The 16208-nt window shown below is 34.8% G+C and overlaps 1 pseudogene; it reads right to left on the bottom strand.

Moving 5' to 3' along the window:
- Nucleotides 1–14861: 14861 nt before the first annotated feature.
- Nucleotides 14862–15879, bottom strand: LOC120187862 (annotated as a pseudogene).
- Between the last annotated feature and the right edge of the window lie 329 nt (nucleotides 15880–16208).

The raw sequence follows: 16208 nt of genomic DNA, 5'->3' as shown, positions 1-16208 counted from the left end.
TCATTTCATGAGTGTGGAGTAACCCAATTAGCTCTTCAAGAGTTAAGGACGTTAAGTCCTTAGACTCGATGATTGCCGTCTTCTTTGATTGCCACGATTTTGGGAGGGAGTAGACTAACTTCCTCACAAGCTTTTCATTTGAAATGATCTCTCCATATGATTTTAGACCATTGACAATCGTTGAAAATCTATCCGTCATAGCTTTGATATCTTCATTTGGTTTCATCCTAAAATTTTCATAGCTATGCATTATAATACTAATTTTATATTTCTTTACCTCATCGGTACCTTCATGAGTGACTTGAAGTTTGTCCCATATTTCTTTGGCGGTTGTACACGATGAAACTCTTCCGTATTCATCTGGTCCAAGAGCACAAAAAATGATATGGATGGCTTTGGAGTTGAGCTGGAACATTCTTGTCTCTCCTTCACTCCACAACCTTGGATGAGTGAGAGGTTTGATGTATCCTTCTTCTACGACATTCCATGCTCCCATGTCACTTGCCTGAATGAAGTACATCATTCTATTCTTCCAATAGGCATAGTTAGCTCCATTGAAGAAAGGAGGCTTGTTGACGGGCATCGAATCGAGACCGGAGTCGAAGTTTGAAGCGGAGGCCATTGATGACTTTGATTATCGATATAACTCTTCCCAAATCGACTCAAGAGGTGATTAAACCTTCAAATGAGTTAGGCTCTGATGCCAATTATTGAGTTAATCGATTGACTGAATCGGTCAAGAGGGGGTGAATTGGCAATAAAAATTTTGGTGGAAGCTTTTGCAGAAAATTGAAAGAAATCGCACAGCGATTTAGAGTGGTTCTACTTTATCAACCAAAGTCTACGTCCACTACCTTAGCTATCCACACTAAGGATTTTCCAACAAATTCACTAATTTGTTCTTTCTTTTGAGGCCAAAGAGATAACCTTACAACTCCCTCAAGAATATACCCCAATTCTTGAGAACACTCTTTTCTCAAAGAGAAATATAAATTTGCAAACTTACAAGAAAAACCTCACAAGGCAAATATGTTTGCACAATTCTAGAACAAAGAAAGAACACTCAAGAATAAATACAATTGAGCACAATAAGTGTTCTTGAAAGCAAAATGAATATTGAATGAAAAATAGGCTTGAAATGCTTAAACTTGAGGTTTGATGCTTTCTCTTTGATTTTCTCTTGATTCTAATTGCTTGATGTTTCTTGTTATTGATCAATGGCTTATAAGCTTGCTTAAATACACCTTGAATCACTTCTGAATGTTGGGGATGATTAGAGAAAATAATATAGCCGTTTTAGTGTGAAAACAATTAATAAAACAGTTTGGAGCGTGGGGGGAATCGGTACCCCCTATGGGGAATCGGTTCCCTAAGTGTAAAATTCAAATATTTCGACCGTTATACAAGGGGGGAATCGGTACCCCCTGGGGGGAATCGGTTCCCTCCGAGCATACTGGAATTCTCGGAGCCAAACTATTCAGGGGGGAATCGGTACCCCCTTGGGGGGAATCGGTTCCCTCTGAGCAATCTGGAATTTTTGGCTTTGAAATGATTCGAAATACTTTGTAAAATTATTTTGAAATTGTTTTAAGATTAAAACATAATTTTACACTTGAGTAAGGATTAAAAATGATCTTTAAAAGATTTGGAGTAATGTTTTGATATTTGAATAGTTATATCGAATATACTTAGAAAATCATTTAGAAAATCTTAAAATTCATTTAACATAATTTGTTATATCGAAATATCAAAATGTTTTCAACAATTTTTGGTTTGGATCAAGTTGAATATCGATTGAGTTGTTAGAGACTGTTTCGCAAAGTTTAAATAATTACAGGATCATAAGGTAATTGTGGGAAAGTTAGAGTATCATGCTGAAAATTTATGGTTTGAATGATAAAATGTTGAATTATAATGATTACATGCTGGAATTGTAAATTTCGAAGTTCTCTAATTATAAGTTTGGCAAATTTTAGTGGTGGAATTTGAAAAGTCCTAAAGTTTTGGGGCTTGATTTCAAGTTTATTAAATGTGAAAGTACCATTTGCATAAAATAGCACAATGCTGAAAATTTTATTAGTATACTGATTGACAACTGTCATTTTGGATGTCAAAATAAATTCTTTATTCTCAATCAATAAATAAAGGAAATACGTAGTAAAGAGAAGTAAGGGTCGATTCCACAGGGACTTAGAAAATTATAAATTTATGTCTGATTTATTTGTGCCAGTCGTGAAACAGTAAAAATGGGGGGATTTTGGTAAGAAAATATTAAAATAATAAAAGCGATTAAATAAGTAAAATCAATTAAAGTAAAAATAAGAAGATGAAGATTGTAAATAAATACGGTAAAAGTAGCCTCAAGCTTCGCTTTGACTCAATTTCCTTATGATCATCGAATAAGGTTTTCTCTTCGGGATTCACGTCGATTACTTTGTCTACAAGGGTTATCGCCGTGACTCTATCTTGTATACCAAATACCCAAGGCAATCTTTGATTCCGGGTTCGATAATTGATTCTAACAACATCAATTGTCATAGACCAATTACCGTTTAAGTTTGTGGCGTTCGACTCGGATTGTTGCTTCGATAACCATCAATTCAAATCTCAATTCCCTCTTGGCGAAGCTATCTCGTCAAGTGTGTTCCCAAGAAGTCGAATTGTTTTCTATAAGCCGGATCTTCCTCCCACACATTTAATCGCAACAACCTCTTGACCAAGGTCAATCTTTGATTTTGAAAACTGTTTTGATTTTGAAAAATAAGCGCAGAGATTGAGAGAGATATTCTGAAGATATTAAGGGTCTGTTTCAATTCTCCCGATGGAATTGAGTCATCGTGACAGCTCTCGGCTTATGAAAAGTTTAGCTAAGCATGACAAAAGTCATACTTAGCATTTTGAAAACAAAGCTTGAAAAATAAAAGAAAAATGAAAAGAACTTGAAAAGTAAAAAGAGAAAACTTTTATAAAAATTAAAGAGAAAAGAACAATGTAATCTGAATGATGAGTTTAGGCTTACCCCAAGTGGGTATTTATAGTCTCTCAAAGCCTAATGGATAAACAAAGAAAACAAATAAAATAATCCTAAAGATAATTATTTTTTAATTTAAATTCAAACTTAAACTAGTCTCCTAATGCAACTCTGCTCGTCAATCTTCCAGAAGGCGTGCGGAGGAAGTCGTCTAGAAACATCGCTGATTGGACCTTCTAGAAACTGCAACGTCAGACCGCGTCGTGCCCAGAGTTGTGCCCATGTCTCCAGCCGTGACCAAATACTAAAAAAAATGCAGAATGCACCCATTTTGTCACTAATTCTGGAAAGTAAGGACCTGCACGAAAACAAACATAACATGACCAATTTAGCAGTAATAATTTCTCAAAACAGAAGAAATAACGAGCAAAGATTAACGATTCTGAACACTCATCAAATTCCCCTTCACTTATCTCATGCTTGTCCTCCAGTATGATTAATCAAACTAGTCAAAAATTTCATTTACCGTTATTTGTCAAGTTTCACATTCAAGGAAGCAAGGTAGAGACCACAATAACTATTCAAGTCAAGAAATCAATCAATTGAACATCACCAATTGGAACAAGTCAAGTGCAATTGTAATATCCATTCATTCATTAATCTCAATGTTCATAACTCAACACCTTACCGGGATTCACTCAAATAACTCAATGTGTTTGGGGTAAGAAACGCTCAATGTCAGAATCGACTCGATATTATCATAAGCCTGCAAGTAAATCAAATCTCCACTACTAATAAGAACACGATGCATAAATCAAAGGGTCTTTTATTGGTTGTAACGGGGCTTAGGTAAAGGTGGGGAAAAGGCTAAATATTCAAGGCAAGGAACTAACAAATGATAATCTCAACTCCATCAAAACATTAAGCACACCAAGAAAAAAGACAATATATCAAACAACAAATTTCTTTTTGAAATGCATTTTTTCTCTTTGTTGTTGTTTTGTTTTCCATTTTCACGTCTTTTTTTTTCTTTTCTTTTTCGAACAACTCTTTTTTTTCTTTTTCTTTTTGAAATGTTGCTGGTTTTTTTTTCTTTTTTTTTCATGGAGCATACATCGGATAATTGCTCACTTGCCCTGAAAAAGGTAGAAAAGAGGGATAAAACAAAAAGGCTCGGGTTTATAAATGTGGTAAAATCAAATAAATGGAAATGGCTCAAAAATGGTTAACTAGGAGAAAATAGGATGGGTAGGCAATTTAGTGGGGAAATGGAAAGTTTAATCCTAAGGTGCCCAAATCATTTTTAAGCATCATGTTCATGTGTAATCTCGACAGTATTTAACATGCAGGTTCTAGAATACCAATGTCAAATTCGACACACTCAATCCAACAAAATGAGAGCAAAAATGATATGCTCGTAAAGGCTCAAATCTCACCAAATTGTTTCATGCATTGAGCTAATCACATTTCAACCAACAAAGGCATGGAATATCACAAAAGCACCAACTTGATCACAATTCATGCTATTCGCTATCAAGAATATCCTAACCTAAACAATTATGTGTTCCCAAACAAGCATAGCATTCCAAAAATTTTCCAAAAGACAAAGACAATCAATGAAATTTTCGACAAATCCAACCAACACATACTAACATCGAAACATAAAGACAAGCAAAGAGAAATTCAATCATACACTCTACTCCCCCTCACTTAAAGAGTTTTGCCTCAAAATGAAAAATTAAGTGCAAGAAAGGGAATATAGTACTCCCCGGATTTCATGTCGGTTTTGCTAACGTGCATTGTTTAATGAAACGATACGCACGGATGGGGCATTATTTTTTTCTGCTTTGTTCGAATGTTCACTGCTCAGTAGTCTCCAAAATTAGCATTGCTCGAATCGTAATTTCGTAAATCTTCGTCGTTCAAGTTTGAATAAAAAAAATACGATTCCTGCAAAATAAAAATAAAATAAAACATGCTCGATCGAAATGAAAAATAAAACAAAAAAGTAAAAATAAAAATAAAAAATTAATGGAATTAAAAACAATGGGTTGCCTCCCATGAAGCGCTTTTGTTTATCGTCGTTAGCTCGATGACCTGATTCAGACTACAGGTTCCGTGACAGACACTTCCACTTCATTCGCTTTTTCCAACTAAGAAATTTCTTATGAGAAATTAAAAAATTATCATTAAGATTTCTTCGGATATTTCCCAAATTAAGAATCTTATCGAAAAGAATGGCCGTCAAAACATCTTTTTTTACCAAAAATTGATTTCTTCAAATGATTCCTTGATGGTTTCGACTTAATTTTTGGTGCCTACAAAAGGGAAGGTAAATCTTTAGTTTTTAAAGGAGTTAAGATCAAATTTGAATCAACAACTGAAATATTTTTTAACTCCCTTATGTCGTCTTTTTTATTATCCGATTCCTTGCATAAATCATTAACAAAGTTAGATCATTATCAATAGGTTTAATAACGCCAAAAAAATTAATTCTATGCACGTTATCCGGATATCTCATTGCTTTATAAACATCAAATTTTAAGATCTCACCGTCGAACTCCATAGTAAGAATACCGCTTCGAACGTCAATTTTTGCATTTGCCGTGCTCAGAAAGGGTCGATCGAGGAGGATTTCAGAACTAATTTTGCTACGATCATTTTCCATATTAATCACATAAAAATCAACAGGGAAAATTAAGTCTTCTACCTCTACTAGAACATTTTCTATCAGTCCTTCAGGATAAATAATTGATTTGTCGGCTAGCTGAAGTGTAGCTCTCGTCTCTTTCAAAGGCTCAGTGGAAATTAAATTATATACGGACAGAGGCATTAAGTTGATAGAGGCACCTAGATCGCTCATAGCTTGCTTGATTTTAACCTCACCAATTTTACAAGGTATTGAAAACATACCTTGGTCTTTATATTTCGGTGGAAGCGGTCGTTGGAAAACTGCTGAGACGTTCACACCTAAATTTACCTTCTCATTTTTGGTAAGTCACCTTTTATTAGTGCAGAGATCCTTCAAGAACCGGGCATACCTTGGAACTTTTCGGATAACCTCAAGGAGAGTTATGTTAACTTCTACCTTCTGAAGTACGTCTTATATTTCCTTTTCCTCATTTTTTATCCTTTTTAACTAACCTCGATGGAAAAGGTGGTGGTACGTCATAGGGGGATGGCGTCGTGTCGTCCATTTGTTCTTCATCATTCTCTTTCTGGAATCCCGCGTCAGCTGCTTCTTCTTCCCTTTGAGAGTTCGAAGTTTCTTCTTTCTTCTGGGATCTTGTACTTACTTCATTTGGGTCTGGTTGTTCAACAATTATACCACTTCAGAGGGTGATGGCGCTAACATTCTCTATTGGATTCGGCTCAGTTTGTGATGGTAGCCACTTTTGTGACTCTAATCTCCCTACGGCTTGAGTCAGTTGGCTTATCTGTTTGTCAATCTCTTGGAAGTAGGCTTCAGTTCGACTCTAGAATTTTTCATGGGATAGTGCTAACCTCTCGAAAGTCGATTCTAATGATGACTTCCGCAGTTTTTCTGGTGGTGGAGGTCTCGCTTGATAGCCTTGATTCGGTCTCGGGTTCTAAGCATAACTGAAGTTCAGATGATCCCTCCATCCTGGGTTGTATGTATTGCCATAAGGATTATAAGCTCTTTGGGGGAGGTCCCATAGAGTTTGCAGACTGCGTTGACTTGAGCTGCTGCGTCATTTTGAATCAGTGGACAACCGTCTGTTGGATGATCAGGTAATGCACATAATCGATTTTGTCCTGTCTTTCTTGCAACAAGAGAGTGTATGACTTCAGTTAACTTGTCTATTTTATCTTCTAAGGAATATGAACTTATCTCATGAACCTTTCGAGGAGGTTCATTGGCCATCGTCGATATTAAGTCTCTAGCCTCAGTAGGAGTCATATTCACCAAGGCTTCACCGCTGGCTGTATCAATCATCTTCATTTCAAGGGGAGATAATCCTTCATAAAAGTATTGAAGGAGTGTTTGTTCGGTTAACCCATGTTGTGGGCAACTAGAACATAACTTCTTAAACCGCTCCAGTAGTCGTAAAGTGACTCTCCACCAAGCTGCTTGATTCCAAGTATTCTCCTTTGTAGTTCACTTACTTTCGTTGCAAGAAAAAACCTGTCAGGAAAAAGATGAGTCATTTGAGCCCATGTAGTAATAGAATTAGGAGAAAGATAAAATAACCACTCCTTAGTCGATAGGCTAAGGAAAAAGGAAAAGCTCTAAGTTTTATTTGGTCCTCGGTTACTCCCTGTGGTTTTATGCTGGAGCAGACCATATGAAATTCCTTGAGATGTTTGTGTAGATCTTCGTTTGGTAGTCCGCAGAATGTAGGGAGGTGATGAATAAGGCCAGTTTTCAACTGGTACGGAGTTTCACCTTGAGGAAGATCAAAGAAAAAAGGCTCTTGTTTAGTGGGTGTCGTGGATAACTCCCGGATAGTAGGATCGGCCATCGGAATTGTATTAACAGATTTACCTGAGTTTGATTATTCTCCTGGATTTGATTGTTGTCTCCTTCTTTCCCAAAGTTTCTGTGTGTGGAGTCTCCTAGCTTTGGCTTCAATCTCTGGGTCATACTCCACTAATGCTTCCGGATTAGACCTGGTCATAAATCAAAAACAAACAAAAATTAGTAACTTTGGCGAAGTCCCCGGCAACGACGCCAATTTGACAACTGTCGTTTTGGATGTTAAAATAAATTCCTTTTTCTCAATCAATAAATAAAGGAAATACGTAGTAAAGAGAAGTAAGAGTCGATTCCACAGGGACTTAGAAAATTATAAATTTATGTCTGATTTATTCATGCCAGGCGTGAAACAGTAAAAATGGGGGGATTTTGGTAAGAAAATATTAAAATAATAAAAGCGATTAAATAAGTAAAAGCAATTAAAGTAAAAATAAGAAGATGAAGATTGTGAATAAATATGATAAAAGTAGCCTCAAGCTTCGCTTTAACTCAATTTCCTTATGATAATCGAATAAGGTTTTCTCTTCGGGATTCACGTCGGTTACTTTGTCTACAAGGGCTATCCCCGTGTCTCTATCTTGTATACCAAATACCCAAGGCAATCTTTGATTACGGCTTCGGTAATTGATTCTAACAACATCAATTGTCGTAGACCAATTACCGTTTAAGTTTGTGGTGTCCGACTCAGATTGTTACTTCGATAACCATCAATTTCGATCTCAATTCCCTCTTGGCGAAGCTATCTCGCCAAGTGTGTTCCCAGGAAGTCGAATTGCTTTCTATAAGCCGAATTTTCCTCCCACACATTTAATCGCAACAAACTCTTAACCAAGGTCAATCTTTGATTTTGAAAACTGTTTTGATTTTGAAAAATAAGCACAGAGATTGAGAGAGATATTCCAAAGATATTAAGGGTCTGTTTCAATTCTTCCGATGGAATTGAGTCATCGCGATAGCTCTCGGCTTATGAAAAGTTTAGCTAAGCATGACAAAAGTCATACTTAGCATTTTGAAAACAAAGCTTGAAAAATAAAAGAAAAATGAAAAGAACTTGAAAAGTAAAAAAGAGAACTTTTATAAAAACTAAAAAGAAAAGAAGAATGTAATATGAATGATAAGTTTAGGCTTACCCCAAGTGGGTATTTTAGCCTCTCAAAGCCTAAAGGATAAACAAAGAAAACAAATAAAATAATCCTAAAGATAATTGTTTTTTAATTTAAATTCAAACTTAAATTATTCTCCTAATGTAACTCTGCTTGTCAATTTTCCAGAAGGCGTACGGAGGAAGTCTTCTAGAAACCGTCACTGATTGGACCTTCTAGAAACTACCACGTCAGACCGCGTCATGCCGAGAGTTGTGCTCATGTCTCCTGCCGTGACCAAATAAAAAAAATACAGAATGCGCCCGTTTTGTCACTAATTCTGGAAAGTAAGGACCTGCACGAAAACAAACATAACACGACCAATTTAGCAGTAATAATTCCTCAAAACTGAATAAATAACGAGCAAATATTAATGATTCTGAACACTCATCACTGATTTTTGGAGTTTGATTACAAGTTGGGAGCAATTTGCAAGTTTAGTAAAATAAAGGGTTGAATTTGAAAAGTCTAAGAAAGTTTATGATAAAATTGTAAGCTTTTAAATGTTTAAGTGTTGGTTTGAATATTTTAATAAGGTGCTGGAAATTTTAGAAAAATTAATATGGAATGATAATAATGATGAAGGGTTATTATGAATTTAATGGAAACATTAAGGCGAATTCTAGGAAGAATTCATAATAAGTGGCTTGATTTTGATTTTGTAAATTAGAAAAAATTGAAGGCTTGATGATGAAAATAAATATTTATGGAATTTAAAGAGTATGTTTGAGAAGTTTGAATTTATGATGAAAGTATGATTTAATTTTATATTGATTTTATTTCTATTGAATTAATATTTAAGCTTAGATTATGTTAGTTCAATACTAACATATAATTTGAATATTTTATATTATTATATAACGATGTTAGGGTACGATAAATCTAGTGATCCAAGTAACTAAAAAGGGAAGAAAAAGATGCGAGATTAAGAAGATTATCGTGGAGAAGGTTCGATAATAAGGCAAAGATGAGTGCATTTAATTTCTATTTATGTTATCGAACAAACATTGGCTTGCGATGAGCCAGTGTCAGAGTTACTATGTTAAGAAGTGACTCCTAGTGTTATGTGAATTGTGATTCTAGCCTATATATATATAATCATTCGGTAAGTAATAGAACTATGAATGAGTTAAGGATGATAATTAAGAGAAGTGCCTAGAAATCATGATTCAAACAGTAAGTTTAGAAAATCACTATAAATTATACGAAAATGATTAGAGGATGATCTTTATATCGTTGAATTTTTATATCATTCTAGTTTCGTTTAAAACAAACTTCTACTGATTTCGAGTAGTGTACAAGGAAATATGAATTTTTAATCAAGGATATGTCAGAAAACAGGGCAGCATAATATGCTCAAAACAGTTTCAGTAAGTCAACTTTGAAAACTCACTATAAATTGTACAAGTCGAATTCGAAGAAGTGACTTATATGGTTAGATTTGTATTCGAGTATAGTTTCCAATGGTATAAACGGAATAATTTTTAAGTGTGTATGTTAGTACAGAATAATATTTCTTTAAAGGTAGAGCAAACTGTCAGAATATGAAATTGTGATAAATTCGTGAAGAAGCAAATCGAAAGCAAAGAATTAAGATTAAAGATTAGCGAGTCTTATTTTTTGACTTGTATATAAAGCATTAATGCGAGTACAATTTATTTATTTAATTATTCTGATTGAGGAAGACTTGTGGTAAGTCAACCTTATATGTTCTATTTAAAAAAGTATGATTTAATTCTGATTATGGAATATTTCCATAATGCTTTACAAATATTTTATGAATGATTTTTTGGGTGTGAATTACCCAAGATTTATATATGATATTTTTAGAAAGTTATTCGAATGAAATTTTAGAGTCATTTTGGGTATGAATTGCCTAGAGTATTTTATATAACCGATAATTGTTGGGTATGAACTGCCCAAGCGATGATTTTAGTAATGATGATATGAGAATGGTTCTAAATTAGAATGTTGATCTATAAGTGAATATGATATGATCTGAAAGCCCATTGTGCGTTGCATTGAGAGTCATAGGTACAATTGGCATGTCATGAGGTGGAGTGATTATGATATATTGTGGTGTTACCGGTGGGTACACTAGTATATCTTCGATGTGATTGCACTTTGTGTGCATATTATGATTCCGATGTGATAGCACTGTGTGTGCTTATATGTTCTGATTTTGATGACAATATTGAAGTGTTTATTGCGTACACTCGTATGACTCACGTACCTTGTATTCTCTTACATATACATTGGTCTATAAAAATAAATGTGAAAGTTATGACAATAATATGAAAGGAATGAATATGGAATTGAAATGAAAGTTCTAAAATATGTTCGAATGAAAAGAACATGAGTTGTTTATGATATCTGATATTAATTTACATGATTTTTGATAAAATCATGAGATGATGATTTTCAAGTTTTCAAAAGGAAAATGGCTTGACTAGCTCGGTTTGAAAATTTTAATAATTTTATTTAAGTTACAATTTATGTTTTATACTTTACGAAATTTATGTTTTATATCACTTTAGCTATATTACTGCCTTACTAAGTGTTACTTAGCGCGAGATGATTTTCATGCGTAGGTTCGAATATAGAAAAGGACATGAAATAAGGAGATTTCTGAGCATCTTTTGGAAGTCAAACCCACCTACAGAATCAGTAAGACATCTTATCCTTGACTTATTAGTGACATGTACAATATATCTGATGGTATGCTTTATTAAATTTATTTTAAAAGGGTCAGTAATACTAAATTAGAATTATTTTTAGTTTTGGCTAATTTTAGTTATAATTGTATTTATGAATGAATAGTATTAATGTTATGTTTTAAATGGTTTTTAAATTAAGCAGTATTTTGGCAGTGTTATATAGTTATGATTAGCAATGAGCTGCCTAATTACTGATTGAAATCAAAATCATTTTCAATGATTAAACATTATTTTACGATTTTATACGATTCAGGTAAAGGTTTTAAGTTGAAATAGTGAAAGTTAAAAAAAATGAGATTTTAAGCCTTTATGCTATATGAATGTTTGTCAAGTTGATGTGATATCTTTGGCTCGTATATCGAGATATATACGGTCTATAGTTGTTATAGGATATAGAGACAATATTGAACATGTGGGGGTCTCCACATTGAACCTAAAGAGTTCATTGCTGCTTTGATCCCAGCTCATTGGTCTAAAATGATACAAATGTGTTCCCTCATGACAACATGTAACGGTGGATTTTTTAGGAAAAAAGCCCAAGACTTTGTATATTCTCCTTCAACAAGGGCAAAAGCAATGAGAAGAATGTTGTGGTTATTATCTTGGACAATTTCCAATAATAAAACTTGTTTATATTTTCTATACAAGAATGTATTATCAATTTGGACCATCAGTTTATAACATTTCACCGCATTAATGCACTGTGGGTAAGTCTAAAAAACACGGTAGAATTGGCATCGATCTCAAACTACTCTACCATTCTCGTATTCATATTGAGTTTCGAACTCAACAATAGTCCTAGGGTTCAATCTTTCTATTACTTTAAACTAATTGGGTAGCTCGTTGTAAGATGAATTCAACTCACTGTGTAGTTTTAGAATGACATTCTGTTTTGCCTTCCATGTTTTTCTATAGGAGATAGTGTACTCATATTGAGATTGTATAGCAGAAATCAACACTACAATAGCTATGTGAGAGCTTGCTTTGACCATGGACATGATGGCTTGACAAATAATGTTAGAGTCCAAGTTTGGATAGCCTTGGTTAATCACTCTTGCACAATATGGATGAGGACCGTTGTATCTTGTTAGTTATCATATATTGTTATTCCTCTTTGATACACAAACTATCTAGTTACATCCGTTATCACGTTGGATACAGTAACAAACATACTTTTTGATGTAGGTCGAATGACTCTAAAGTGAATTGAATTACAAATATTGTAATTCTTAATTGCAAACATTGTTTTATCTTTGGATGTGAACTCCATTCCAATATATAACTCACCATCATTGGCTGATGAGTACAATTCATAGTCTCCAACATTAGGTATATCTGAAAATTCAGGCTTGTACATTACGTCATAGTCAGCTTCATAAATATGTGCTGAAGATTCGATCGGTATTATATTTATGGGAACTTCGTCTTTCTCTTCATCATAGTCCATGTTAAATTACAGTGATTCGGGTTCAACGAATAATCCTATCTCAGCACCATCTGCACCTGGCTCACAAAGAGGTTCTTCTGGTAGAGATGAGGGTTCCTCTGTCAATCCAATGTTTAAGTCGAAAAAGCTGTCAGATGAATGCATTCTCCTTAAACTGGAAGCCATTGTGTCATATGAGTTGTGAACAGACTGTTGTGTTGAAGGCATATTCATATTGAGGTCCAAGAAGTTGGCATATGAATGCTTCCCCCTGGAACTTGGAGGCATAATGTCATATGGGTATTGAGCAGACTATTGTGTTGATGAATTTCCATGTTAAAGTAGAAGAAGTTGGTAGATAAATACCTTCCCCCTGAACTAGACGAGATGTTTCTATATGGATTGTTCGTGGAGCCACCTTAGGCATCAAGAACCCTTATATGATTCGTAATATGTATTCCCAGGCAAATGCTTTTGCCTCATCCTCGGAACAATTTTCGTTCAACTTTTGAAAATTAAATTTCAGTCATGATAACGATATTTGGCCACTATTGAAGTTAGTCTGGGAAACTCTAAGATACTCAATGCACAAAGAATGTCAATCACCATCTGTCACACCAAAAATAACAATTCTATCTACCAAAACCCCAAATACATTGAAACATCCTTCAGGGTAATGGTGCACTCCTAACATGAAAGATGAAATGTGTGTCTTTGGTCTCCACCTCTCGATTAGTGCAAAAATAAGGGTGGGTTTAAGTTTACAGCCTCCCACAATTTTAGTTATGTAACCAAATCCAACCTCAGATAAATACCTCCAGATACGACATGATATGTTCATCTTAGTGTTATGAATAAACACTTCTAATATACGATTATTTCCTTAATTAATAAATATTCTACGAATTAAATTTTTAAATAATAATAAAAATTTAAATTAATAAAATATTCAAAAATAAAATAAAATAACACAATTTAATATTGTTATCATATCGACAAAATGACTCGAGATATGATTTGCATCCAATTGTAGTATCACAACTTCCATTTTTAACTGAAAAAAGTAAAAATTAGTAATTACAAATAATAATAAAATAATTTAATAAATATAATAAAATTTATACATTCAAAATGTTTTGAAAGCACCTACTTAAAAGGAAATTTTAATAAGAAAGATGAGAGAAAGATATTTTTTGGTTTGATTTGTTTGAAGATGAGAAAGGGTTTAAATTGGGGGAGGGGAAGGTGGTTTAGGAGAGAATCATTGGTGGGAGAGATGGGCGTGAAACGCTCTTTCCCTCTATTTTGTCAGAAAGAGTGTTATTTCGATACATATTCAGAAAGAGTGTTAACTTGATGTTTTTTTGGGGTGATTTTTAGATAAAGTTGATGACCTAAAGAATAAGGTAAGTTTGGAGGGCTTTGACAATAACGGTGACCCATGAATATACCAGCTTTGGTCTTCCAACAAAAAGAACAATCAGCTTGAGCACAGAGAAAGGAAAAGCGATTAGAAGCAGAGTACTTGTAAATTCTTTCATTCATTTGTAGAAAATGGGAAGAAAAATAAAGATTCTAAATAATAGCCACTAGAACCAAAACAATTTTAAGGCAAATTTTCTCGGTTTCGTGTTCTGTAGATTTGCCTTTGCAAGTGTTGTCAGAGCAGAGACAATAGCAAGTGCAAAATTATGGAGATCCGATTTTTTTGTCAATTCATTTATTTCATAAAACAAACCCACCTTAATAGTGCAATTTTTAACTCTTCCCATCATATTTCTAAGTTGAACATTACACCATCAATCAAAAAATGCATAATTAATACACGATTTTCATAATAAATAACTCCACATGGTAGCAAGTGGAAACAATGTGATTTCCCAGGTGGACAAAATAGATTTGAAGTGCTTAGATAAAGGGGGCATCAGGTTATACATCATAAACTCACCATTGAACATTTCAAGTTAAGAAGGAAAGCCAAATGACAAGAGTAGTAAACTTAAACACCAAAAACATTAATCTTTTTTACTTCTTTCAATCCATCCAATATGCATAATTTAAGCCTGGATTGATAAATGATACAAACAATGATAAAAGTAGCCATATTTTCAGAAAGATGTTCAAAAACCCTTGAAAGAAAGAATTCAGTTAACAGAATCACACCTACGCCTAATCTCTCCCTTCTTCCCCGTTTTGATCCTATAAACACTAAGCTTCTGCATAGCTCTAGCAAAATCTCGAAAGAACTTGTTTTGATCCTTAGCATACAAATCCACATAGGGCTTTGTTCTAGGATCATCATACAACGCATGATCTGATTCCAAAAGCCCCAAACCCTTTGGCAGATTCTGGTAATACAAGTTATCGAACGTGTTTGGACTCATAATGTCATTAAAAACAGATAAAGTCGGGTTCTTTGGATAACCCAACAAGCTTGTTTCAATGCTCGAGCAAACCTTGGGTTGTAACGGGTGTCGTTGGCAATATTTGAGCTGAACTCTTTGCAATGTGAGAACCCGATCGTGTGTGCTCCACTCAAGGCCACCATTTCTTGAACATTGAACCCACTTGCTGCAAAAAGATCGATCATTTGTGACATTTTCATGTTGGGTTTAGGCAGTTTCCCTTCTATCGAAGAAGCTCGAGAAGATCTCGAATCTTTCCGGCCCAGATAGACATTATAGTAGGGGCCGCCAAGCATGACGACGAGGTCACGTGCGGCCACCGCGAGGATGTCGGAGCAGGACACAGTGTTGGGACATGAGAGTTCGAGAGCTGTCTTGGCTCGGACAATGAGGTCGAAAGGATCTCCGGGGAGAGACAAGTTGATTTCGGCGTCACGTTCGGCTTTGTTGAATGGTGTGGAAGAGATGAGGATGGAGGCGTCGCAGCCGTTCGGGAGACAGTCGTGGAACAAAAGACGGAGTGTTCCTGCACCTGTCGTGGGGCTGGTGATTTGCTTGTTGGTGATTGTTTCTTGCATGATTTGATTGAAAGTTGGACAGCTTTTGGAGTAGTAATCCATGCTCAACCTTGATTCGGAAAGCAATGCGACGGAGGAGAGAAAGAAGGGAAGAAGCAGAAGCGGCAGCGCCATGGATTGAAAAAGAGTTATAGAAGGTGAACTTTAGAGTGAAAATATGAGAAGTGTGGTAGATTGGTAGGGGAAGGAAGAGGGATAATATTTTAAGTGAAGTTGGTGTCACCACTAATCACGGGGAGCCCGCCATGGCCGAAGGGATCAAAGAAGTTTTATGAATGCGATGAAATCTCAGCCGTTGATAAGTATATGATGCTACGACAAACGCGCTTGCAGGTAAAGTTGATGATGCGCTTGCCAATGCCCCATGCTTCCTTTATTTTCATTTATTTTTTCTTTTATGTTTTTTCTTATATAAAGGAAGAGAAGGAATTGCCTGAACTAGACATTTAATGTTAATCCAAACTGTTTTTT

The sequence above is a fragment of the Hibiscus syriacus genome, unplaced genomic scaffold, assembly GCF_006381635.1.
Source record: "Hibiscus syriacus cultivar Baekdansim isolate YM2019G1 unplaced genomic scaffold, ASM638163v2 tig00113726_pilon, whole genome shotgun sequence".
In the NCBI taxonomy this organism is placed as follows: domain Eukaryota; kingdom Viridiplantae; phylum Streptophyta; class Magnoliopsida; order Malvales; family Malvaceae; genus Hibiscus; species Hibiscus syriacus.
The sequence above is the reverse complement of the archived record's forward strand: the minus strand, read 5'-3'. Positions and strand labels throughout refer to the sequence as shown.